Source organism: Lithobates pipiens, unplaced genomic scaffold, assembly GCF_037356315.1.
Source record: "Lithobates pipiens isolate NorthernLeopardFrog02 unplaced genomic scaffold, aLitPip1_a1.2 Scaffold_30, whole genome shotgun sequence".
NCBI lineage: Eukaryota > Metazoa > Chordata > Amphibia > Anura > Ranidae > Lithobates > Lithobates pipiens.
Genome location: NW_027507791.1, coordinates 185442581 through 185450083, shown reverse-complemented (window position 1 = coordinate 185450083; position 7503 = coordinate 185442581). Strand labels below are relative to the sequence as shown.

The 7503-nt window shown below is 52.4% G+C and overlaps 20 non-coding genes and 13 pseudogenes across 20 annotated transcripts in view; all 33 read left to right on the top strand.

Annotated features, from left to right (window-relative positions):
• The window catches only part of LOC143952978 (5S ribosomal RNA), a 119-nt gene extending 116 nt beyond the window's left edge, over nucleotides 1-3 (top strand). The window contains exon 1 of the ribosomal RNA XR_013268103.1: nucleotides 1-3. This exon is cut by the window's left edge and continues 116 nt beyond it. This is a non-coding gene — a ribosomal RNA (5S ribosomal RNA).
• A 109-nt stretch (nucleotides 4-112) lies between these two features.
• On the top strand, nucleotides 113-231 carry LOC143950962 (5S ribosomal RNA). Its single transcript, XR_013266279.1, has one exon. It is a non-coding gene; the product is annotated as a 5S ribosomal RNA (ribosomal RNA).
• Nucleotides 232-364: 133 nt separating this feature from the next.
• Nucleotides 365-483, top strand: LOC143950726 (5S ribosomal RNA). The gene has a single exon (XR_013266066.1). It is a non-coding gene; the product is annotated as a 5S ribosomal RNA (ribosomal RNA).
• Nucleotides 484-592: 109 nt separating this feature from the next.
• LOC143951421 (5S ribosomal RNA) lies at nucleotides 593-711 on the top strand. Its single transcript, XR_013266695.1, has one exon. It is a non-coding gene; the product is annotated as a 5S ribosomal RNA (ribosomal RNA).
• Nucleotides 712-820: 109 nt separating this feature from the next.
• LOC143947695 (5S ribosomal RNA) lies at nucleotides 821-937 on the top strand (annotated as a pseudogene).
• A 139-nt stretch (nucleotides 938-1076) lies between these two features.
• LOC143953718 (5S ribosomal RNA) lies at nucleotides 1077-1195 on the top strand. The gene has a single exon (XR_013268774.1). It is a non-coding gene; the product is annotated as a 5S ribosomal RNA (ribosomal RNA).
• A 109-nt stretch (nucleotides 1196-1304) lies between these two features.
• Nucleotides 1305-1423, top strand: LOC143944902 (5S ribosomal RNA; annotated as a pseudogene).
• A 109-nt stretch (nucleotides 1424-1532) lies between these two features.
• Nucleotides 1533-1651, top strand: LOC143952977 (5S ribosomal RNA). The gene has a single exon (XR_013268102.1). It is a non-coding gene; the product is annotated as a 5S ribosomal RNA (ribosomal RNA).
• A 109-nt stretch (nucleotides 1652-1760) lies between these two features.
• On the top strand, nucleotides 1761-1879 carry LOC143950960 (5S ribosomal RNA). Its single transcript, XR_013266277.1, has one exon. It is a non-coding gene; the product is annotated as a 5S ribosomal RNA (ribosomal RNA).
• Nucleotides 1880-2020: 141 nt separating this feature from the next.
• LOC143950713 (5S ribosomal RNA) lies at nucleotides 2021-2139 on the top strand. The gene has a single exon (XR_013266055.1). It is a non-coding gene; the product is annotated as a 5S ribosomal RNA (ribosomal RNA).
• A 109-nt stretch (nucleotides 2140-2248) lies between these two features.
• Nucleotides 2249-2367, top strand: LOC143951419 (5S ribosomal RNA). The gene has a single exon (XR_013266693.1). It is a non-coding gene; the product is annotated as a 5S ribosomal RNA (ribosomal RNA).
• A 109-nt stretch (nucleotides 2368-2476) lies between these two features.
• Nucleotides 2477-2593, top strand: LOC143947694 (5S ribosomal RNA; annotated as a pseudogene).
• Nucleotides 2594-2732: 139 nt separating this feature from the next.
• On the top strand, nucleotides 2733-2851 carry LOC143952517 (5S ribosomal RNA). Its single transcript, XR_013267686.1, has one exon. It is a non-coding gene; the product is annotated as a 5S ribosomal RNA (ribosomal RNA).
• A 109-nt stretch (nucleotides 2852-2960) lies between these two features.
• On the top strand, nucleotides 2961-3079 carry LOC143943644 (5S ribosomal RNA; annotated as a pseudogene).
• Nucleotides 3080-3188: 109 nt separating this feature from the next.
• On the top strand, nucleotides 3189-3306 carry LOC143947975 (5S ribosomal RNA; annotated as a pseudogene).
• Nucleotides 3307-3415: 109 nt separating this feature from the next.
• Nucleotides 3416-3534, top strand: LOC143946631 (5S ribosomal RNA; annotated as a pseudogene).
• A 109-nt stretch (nucleotides 3535-3643) lies between these two features.
• LOC143950878 (5S ribosomal RNA) lies at nucleotides 3644-3762 on the top strand. Its single transcript, XR_013266204.1, has one exon. It is a non-coding gene; the product is annotated as a 5S ribosomal RNA (ribosomal RNA).
• Nucleotides 3763-3871: 109 nt separating this feature from the next.
• LOC143951875 (5S ribosomal RNA) lies at nucleotides 3872-3990 on the top strand. The gene has a single exon (XR_013267106.1). It is a non-coding gene; the product is annotated as a 5S ribosomal RNA (ribosomal RNA).
• Nucleotides 3991-4099: 109 nt separating this feature from the next.
• On the top strand, nucleotides 4100-4216 carry LOC143947511 (5S ribosomal RNA; annotated as a pseudogene).
• A 109-nt stretch (nucleotides 4217-4325) lies between these two features.
• LOC143954456 (5S ribosomal RNA) lies at nucleotides 4326-4444 on the top strand. Its single transcript, XR_013269446.1, has one exon. It is a non-coding gene; the product is annotated as a 5S ribosomal RNA (ribosomal RNA).
• A 109-nt stretch (nucleotides 4445-4553) lies between these two features.
• LOC143950745 (5S ribosomal RNA) lies at nucleotides 4554-4672 on the top strand. Its single transcript, XR_013266083.1, has one exon. It is a non-coding gene; the product is annotated as a 5S ribosomal RNA (ribosomal RNA).
• A 109-nt stretch (nucleotides 4673-4781) lies between these two features.
• LOC143950497 (5S ribosomal RNA) lies at nucleotides 4782-4900 on the top strand. Its single transcript, XR_013265859.1, has one exon. It is a non-coding gene; the product is annotated as a 5S ribosomal RNA (ribosomal RNA).
• Nucleotides 4901-5009: 109 nt separating this feature from the next.
• LOC143944640 (5S ribosomal RNA) lies at nucleotides 5010-5128 on the top strand (annotated as a pseudogene).
• A 109-nt stretch (nucleotides 5129-5237) lies between these two features.
• Nucleotides 5238-5356, top strand: LOC143954736 (5S ribosomal RNA). Its single transcript, XR_013269697.1, has one exon. It is a non-coding gene; the product is annotated as a 5S ribosomal RNA (ribosomal RNA).
• Nucleotides 5357-5465: 109 nt separating this feature from the next.
• On the top strand, nucleotides 5466-5577 carry LOC143948275 (5S ribosomal RNA; annotated as a pseudogene).
• Nucleotides 5578-5686: 109 nt separating this feature from the next.
• Nucleotides 5687-5805, top strand: LOC143950722 (5S ribosomal RNA). The gene has a single exon (XR_013266062.1). It is a non-coding gene; the product is annotated as a 5S ribosomal RNA (ribosomal RNA).
• A 109-nt stretch (nucleotides 5806-5914) lies between these two features.
• Nucleotides 5915-6033, top strand: LOC143943643 (5S ribosomal RNA; annotated as a pseudogene).
• A 109-nt stretch (nucleotides 6034-6142) lies between these two features.
• LOC143947974 (5S ribosomal RNA) lies at nucleotides 6143-6260 on the top strand (annotated as a pseudogene).
• A 109-nt stretch (nucleotides 6261-6369) lies between these two features.
• On the top strand, nucleotides 6370-6488 carry LOC143946628 (5S ribosomal RNA; annotated as a pseudogene).
• A 109-nt stretch (nucleotides 6489-6597) lies between these two features.
• Nucleotides 6598-6716, top strand: LOC143950877 (5S ribosomal RNA). The gene has a single exon (XR_013266203.1). It is a non-coding gene; the product is annotated as a 5S ribosomal RNA (ribosomal RNA).
• Nucleotides 6717-6825: 109 nt separating this feature from the next.
• Nucleotides 6826-6944, top strand: LOC143951874 (5S ribosomal RNA). The gene has a single exon (XR_013267105.1). It is a non-coding gene; the product is annotated as a 5S ribosomal RNA (ribosomal RNA).
• A 109-nt stretch (nucleotides 6945-7053) lies between these two features.
• Nucleotides 7054-7170, top strand: LOC143947510 (5S ribosomal RNA; annotated as a pseudogene).
• A 109-nt stretch (nucleotides 7171-7279) lies between these two features.
• On the top strand, nucleotides 7280-7398 carry LOC143954444 (5S ribosomal RNA). The gene has a single exon (XR_013269435.1). It is a non-coding gene; the product is annotated as a 5S ribosomal RNA (ribosomal RNA).
• Nucleotides 7399-7503: the final 105 nt, after the last annotated feature.

Genomic DNA, 7503 nt, shown 5'->3' with positions numbered 1-7503 from the left:
GCTCTTTTCCATTATGTTGTTGGCTTTGGCGACCTGCTGTATTTTTCCTCTCCATTGCCCGAGGTGACCACCTTGGCTTTTGTCAAGAGAGTTGTAAGTAGGGTGCAAGATCGCCTACGGCCACATCACCCTGAATGTGCTCGATCTCGTCTGATCTCGGATGCTAAGCAGGGACGGGCCTGGTTAGTACCTGGATGGGAGACCGCCTGGGAATACCAGGTGCCGTAGGCTTTTTTCCATTATGTTGTTGGCTTTGGCGACCTGCTGTATTTTTCCTCTCGATTGCCCGAGGTGACCACCTTGGCTCTTGTCAAGAGAGTTGTAAGTAGGGCGCAAGATCGCAAGATCGCAAGATCGCGAGATCGCCTACGGCCACATCACCCTGAATGCGCTCGATCTCGTCTGATCTCGGATGCTAAGCAGGGTCGGGCCTGGTTAGTACCAGGATGGGAGACCGCCTGGGAATACCAGGTGCCGTAGGCTTTTTTCCATTATGTTGTTGGCTTTGGCGACCTGCTGTATTTTTCCTCTCCATTGCCCGAGGTGACCACCTTGGCTTTTGTCAAGAGAGTTGTAAGTAAGGAGTAAGTTTGCCTACGGCCACATCACCCTGAATGCGCTCGATCTCGTCTGATCTCGGATGCTAAGCAGGGTCAGGCCTGGTTAGTACCTGGATGGGAGACCGCCTGGGAATACCAGGTGCCGTAGGCTTTTTTCCATTATGCTGTTGGCTTTGGCGACCTGCTGTATTTTCCCTCTCGATTGCCCGAGGTGACCACCTTGGCTTTTGTCAAGAGAGTTGTAAGTAGGGTGCAAGATGGCCTACGGCCACATCACCCTGAATGCACTCGATCTCGTCTGATCTCGGTGCTAAGCAGGGTCGGGCCTGGTTAGTACCTGAATGGGAGACCGTCAGGAATACCAGGTGCCGTAGGTTTTTTTCCATTATGTTGTTGGCTTTGGCGACCTGCTGTATTTTTCCTCTCGATTGCCCGAGGTGACCACCTTGGCTTTTGTCAAGAGAGTTGTAAGTAGGGTGCAAGATCACCTATGGCCACATCACCTATGGCCACATCACCTACGGCCACATCACCCTGAATGCGCTCGATTTCGTCTGATCTCGGATGCTAAGCAGGGTCGGGCCTGGTTAGTACCTGGATGGGATACCGCCTGGGAATACCAGGTGCCGTAGGCTTTTTTCCATTATGTTGTTGGCTTTGGCGACCTGCTGTATTTTTCCTCTCGATTGCCCGAGGTGACCACCTTGGCTTTTGTCAAGAGAGTTGTAAGTAGAGTGCAAGATTGTCTACGGCCACATCACCCTGAGTGCGCTTGGTCTCGTCTGATCTCAGATGCTAAGCAAGGTCGGGCCTGGTTAGTACCTGGATGGGAGACCGTCTGGGAATACCAGGTGCCGTAGGCATTTTTCCATTATGTTGTTGGCTTTGGCGACCTGCTGTATTTTTCCTCTCCATTGCCCGAGGTGACCACCTTGGCTTTTGTCAAGAGAGTTGTAAGTAGGGTGCAAGATCGCCTACGGCCACATCACCCTGAATGCGCTCGATCTTGTCTGATCTCGGATGCTAAGCTGGGTCGGGCCTGGTTAGTACCTGGATGGGAGACCACCTGGGAATACCAGGTGCCGTAGGCTCTTTTCCATTATGTTGTTGGCTTTGGCGACCTGCTGTATTTTTCCTCTCCATTGCCCGAGGTGACCACCTTGGCTTTTGTCAAGAGAGTTGTAAGTAGTGTGCAAGATCGCCTACGGCCACATCACCCTGAATGTGCTCGATCTCGTCTGATCTCGGATGCTAAGCAGGGACGGGCCTGGTTAGTACCTGGATGGGAGACCGCCTGGGAATACCAGGTGCCGTAGGCTTTTTTCCATTATGTTGTTGGCTTTGGCGACCTGCTGTATTTTTCCTCTCGATTGCCCGAGGTGACCACCTTGGCTCTTGTCAAGAGAGTTGTAAGTAGGGCGCAAGATCGCAAGATCGCGAGATCGCGAGATCGCGAGATCGCCTACGGCCACATCACCCTGAATGCGCTCGATCTCGTCTGATCTCGGATGCTAAGCAGGGTCGGGCCTGGTTAGTACCAGGATGGGAGACCGCCTGGGAATACCAGGTGCCGTAGGCTTTTTTCCATTATGTTGTTGGCTTTGGCGACCTGCTGTATTTTTCCTCTCGATTGCCCGAGGTGACCACCTTGGCTTTTGTCAAGAGAGTTGTAAGTAAGGAGTAAGTTTGCCTACGGCCACATCACCCTGAATGCGCTCGATCTCGTCTGATCTCGGATGCTAAGCAGGGTCAGGCCTGGTTAGTACCTGGATGGGAGACCGCCTGGGAATACCAGGTGCCGTAGGCTTTTTTCCATTATGCTGTTGGCTTTGGCGACCTGCTGTATTTTCCCTCTCGATTGCCCGAGGTGACCACCTTGGCTTTTGTCAAGAGAGTTGTAAGTAGGGTGCAAGATGGCCTACGGCCACATCACCCTGAATGCACTCGATCTCGTCTGATCTCGGTGCTAAGCAGGGTCGGGCCTGGTTAGTACCTGAATGGGAGACCGTCAGGAATACCAGGTGCCGTAGGTTTTTTTCCATTATGTTGTTGGCTTTGGCGACCTGCTGTATTTTTCCTCTCGATTGCCCGAGGTGACCACCTTGGCTTTTGTCAAGAGAGTTGTAAGTAGGGTGCAAGATCACCTATGGCCACATCACCTATGGCCACATCACCTACGGCCACATCACCCTGAATGCACTCGATTTCGTCTGATCTCGGATGCTAAGCAGGGTCGGGCCTGGTTAGTACCTGGATGGGATACCGCCTGGGAATACCAGGTGCCGTAGGCTTTTTTCCATTATGTTGTTGGCTTTGGCGACCTGCTGTATTTTTCCTCTCGATTGCCCGAGGTGACCACCTTGGCTTTTGTCAAGAGAGTTGTAAGTAGAGTGCAAGATTGTCTACGGCCACATCACCCTGAGTGCGCTTGGTCTCGTCTGATCTCGGATGCTAAGCAGGGTCGGGCCTGGTTAGTACCTGGATGGGAGACCGTCTGGGAATACCAGGTGCCGTAGGCTTTTTTCCATTATGTTGTTGGCTTTGGCGACCTGCTGTATTTTTCCTCTCCATTGCCCGAGGTGACGACCTTGGCTTTTGTCAAGAGAGTTGTAAGTAGGGTGCAAGATCGCCTACGGCCACATCACCCTGAATGCGCTCAATCTCATCTGATCTCGGATGCTAAGCAGGGTCGGGCCTGGTTAGTACCTGAATGGGAGACCGCCAGAAATACCAGGTGCCGTAGGTTTTTTTCCATTATGTTGTTGGCTTTGGTGACCTGCTGTATTTTTACTCTCGATTGCCCGAGGTGACCACCTTGGCTTTTGTCAAGAGAGTTGTAAGTAGGGTGCAAGATCACCTACGGCCACATCACCATGAATGCGCTCGATTTCGTCTGATCTCGGATGCTAAGCAGGGTCAGGCCTGGTTAGTACCTGGATGGGAGACCGCCGGGGAATACCAGGTGCCGTAGGCTTTTTTCCATTATGTTGTTGGCTTTGGCGACCTGCTGTATTTTTCCTCTCTATAGCCCGAGGTGACCACCTTGGCTTTTGTCAAGAGAGTTGTAAGTAGGGTGGAAGATCGTCTACAGCCACATCACCCTGAATGCACTCGATCTCGTCTGATCTCGGATGCTAAGCAGGGTCGGGCCTGGTTAGTACCTGGATGGGAGACCTCCTGGGAATACCAGGTGCCGTAGGCTTTTTTCCATTATGTTGTTGGCTTTGGCGACCTGCTGTATTTTTCCTCTCGATTGCCCGAGGTGACCACCTTGGCTTTTGTCAAGAGAGTTGTAAGTAGGATGCAAGATCGCCTACGGCCAGATCACCCTGAATGCGCTCGATCTCGTCTGATCTCGGATGCTAAGCAGGGTCAGGCCTGGTTAGTACCTGGATGGGAGACCGCCTGGGAATACCAGGTGCCGTAGGCTTTTTTCCATTATGCTTTTGGCTTTGGCAACCTGCTGTATTTTTCCTCTCGATTGCCCGAGGTGACCACCTTGGCTTTTGTCAAGAGAGTTGTAAGTAGGGTGCAAGATGGCCTACGGCCACATCACCCTGAATGCGCTCGATCTCATCTGATCTCGGTGCTAAGCAGGGTCGGGCCTGGTTAGTACCTGAATGGGAGACCGCCAGGAATACCAGGTGCCGTAGGTTTTTTTCCATTATGTTGTTGGCTTTGGCGACCTGCTGTATTTTTCCTCTCGATTGCCCGAGGTGACCACCTTGGCTTTTGTCAAGAGAGTTGTAAGTAGGGTGCAATGCCGCCTACGGCCACATCACCCTGAATGCGCTCGATCTCGTCTGATCTCGGATGCTAAGCAGGGTCGGGCCTGGTTAGTACCTGGATGGGAGACCGCCTGGGAATACCAGGTGCCGTAGGCTTTTTACCATTATGTTGTTGGCTTTGGCGACCTGCTGTATTTTTCCTCTCGATTGCCCGAGGTGACCACCTTGGCTTTTGTCAAGAGAGTTGTAAGTAGGGTGCAGGATCGCCTACGGCCATATCACCCTGAATGCGCTCGATCTCGTCTGATCTCGGATGCTAAGCAGGGTTGGGCCTGGTTAGTACCTGGATGGGGGACCGCCTGGGAATACCAGGTGCCGTAGGCTTTTTTCCATTATGTTGTTGGCTTTGGCGACCTGCTGTATTTTTCCTCTCGATTGCCCGAGGTGACCACCTTGGCTTTTGTCAAGAGAGTTGTAAGTAGGGTGCAAGATCGCCTACGGCCACATCACCCTGAATGCGCTCGATCTCGTCTGATCTCGGATGCTAAGCAGGGTTGGGCCTGGTTAGTACCTACATGGGAGACCGCCTGGGAATACCAGGTGCCGTAGGCTTTTTTCCATTATGTTGTTGGCTTTGGCGACCTGCTGTATTTTTCCTCTCGATTGCCCGAGGTGACCACCTTGGCTTTTGTCAAGAGAGTTGTAAGTAGGGTGCAAGATCGCCTACGGCCACATCACCCTGAATGCGCTCAATGTCATCTGATCTCGGATGCTAAGCAGGGTAGGGCATGGTTAGTACCTGGATGGGAGACCGCCTGGGAATACCATGTGCCGTAGGCTTTTTTCCATTATGTTGTTGGCTTTGGTGACCTGCTGTATTTTTCCTCATGATTGCCCGAGGTGACCACCTTGGCTTTTGTCAAGAGAGTTGGAAGTAGGGTGCAAGATCGCCTACGGCCACATCACCCTGAATGCGCTCGATCTCGTCTGATCTCGGACGCTAAGCAGGGTCGGGCCTGGTTAGAACCTGGATGGGAGACCGCCTGGGAATACCAGGAGCCGTAGGCTTTTTTCCATTATGTTGTTGGCTTTGGCGACCTGCTGTATTTTTCCTTTCCATTGCCCGAGGTGACCACTTTGGCTTTTGTCAAGAGAGTTGTAAGTAGGGTGCAAGATCGCCTACGGCCACATCACCCTGAATGCGCTCGATCTCGTCGGATGCTAAGCAGGGTCGGGCCTGGTTAGTACCTGCATGGGAGACCGCCTGGGAATACCAGGTGCCGTAGGCTTTTTTCCATTATGTTGTTGGCTTTGGCGACCTGCTGTATTTTTCCTCTCGATTGCCTGAGGTGACCACCTTGGCTTTTGTCAAGAGAGTTGTAAGTAGGGGGCAAGATCGCCTACGGCCACATCACCCTGAATGCACTCGATTTCGTCTGATCTCGGATGCTAAGCAGGGTCGGGCCTGGTTAGTACCTGGATGGGATACCGCCTGGGAATACCAGGTGCCGTAGGCTTTTTTCCATTATGTTGTTGGCTTTGGCGACCTGCTGTATTTTTCCTCTCGATTGCCCGAGGTGACCACCTTGGCTTTTGTCAAGAGAGTTGTAAGTAGAGTGCAAGATTGTCTACGGCCACATCACCCTGAGTGCGCTTGGTCTCGTCTGATCTCGGATGCTAAGCAGGGTCGGGCCTGGTTAGTACCTGGATGGGAGACCGTCTGGGAATACCAGGTGCCGTAGGCTTTTTTCCATTATGTTGTTGGCTTTGGCGACCTGCTGTATTTTTCCTCTCCATTGCCCGAGGTGACGACCTTGGCTTTTGTCAAGAGAGTTGTAAGTAGGGTGCAAGATCGCCTACGGCCACATCACCCTGAATGCGCTCAATCTCATCTGATCTCGGATGCTAAGCAGGGTCGGGCCTGGTTAGTACCTGAATGGGAGACCGCCAGAAATACCAGGTGCCGTAGGTTTTTTTCCATTATGTTGTTGGCTTTGGTGACCTGCTGTATTTTTACTCTCGATTGCCCGAGGTGACCACCTTGGCTTTTGTCAAGAGAGTTGTAAGTAGGGTGCAAGATCACCTACGGCCACATCACCATGAATGCGCTCGATTTCGTCTGATCTCGGATGCTAAGCAGGGTCAGGCCTGGTTAGTACCTGGATGGGAGACCGCCGGGGAATACCAGGTGCCGTAGGCTTTTTTCCATTATGTTGTTGGCTTTGGCGACCTGCTGTATTTTTCCTCTCTATAGCCCGAGGTGACCACCTTGGCTTTTGTCAAGAGAGTTGTAAGTAGGGTGGAAGATCGTCTACAGCCACATCACCCTGAATGCACTCGATCTCGTCTGATCTCGGATGCTAAGCAGGGTCGGGCCTGGTTAGTACCTGGATGGGAGACCTCCTGGGAATACCAGGTGCCGTAGGCTTTTTTCCATTATGTTGTTGGCTTTGGCGACCTGCTGTATTTTTCCTCTCGATTGCCCGAGGTGACCACCTTGGCTTTTGTCAAGAGAGTTGTAAGTAGGATGCAAGATCGCCTACGGCCAGATCACCCTGAATGCGCTCGATCTCGTCTGATCTCGGATGCTAAGCAGGGTCAGGCCTGGTTAGTACCTGGATGGGAGACCGCCTGGGAATACCAGGTGCCGTAGGCTTTTTTCCATTATGCTTTTGGCTTTGGCAACCTGCTGTATTTTTCCTCTCGATTGCCCGAGGTGACCACCTTGGCTTTTGTCAAGAGAGTTGTAAGTAGGGTGCAAGATGGCCTACGGCCACATCACCCTGAATGCGCTCGATCTCATCTGATCTCGGTGCTAAGCAGGGTCGGGCCTGGTTAGTACCTGAATGGGAGACCGCCAGGAATACCAGGTGCCGTAGGTTTTTTTCCATTATGTTGTTGGCTTTGGCGACCTGCTGTATTTTTCCTCTCGATTGCCCGAGGTGACCACCTTGGCTTTTGTCAAGAGAGTTGTAAGTAGGGTGCAATGCCGCCTACGGCCACATCACCCTGAATGCGCTCGATCTCGTCTGATCTCGGATGCTAAGCAGGGTCGGGCCTGGTTAGTACCTGGATGGGAGACCGCCTGGGAATACCAGGTGCCGTAGGCTTTTTACCATTATGTTGTTGGCTTTGGCGACCTGCTGTATTTTTCCTCTCGATTGCCCGAGGTGACCACCTTGGCTTTTGTCAAGAGAGTTGTAAGTAGGGTGCAG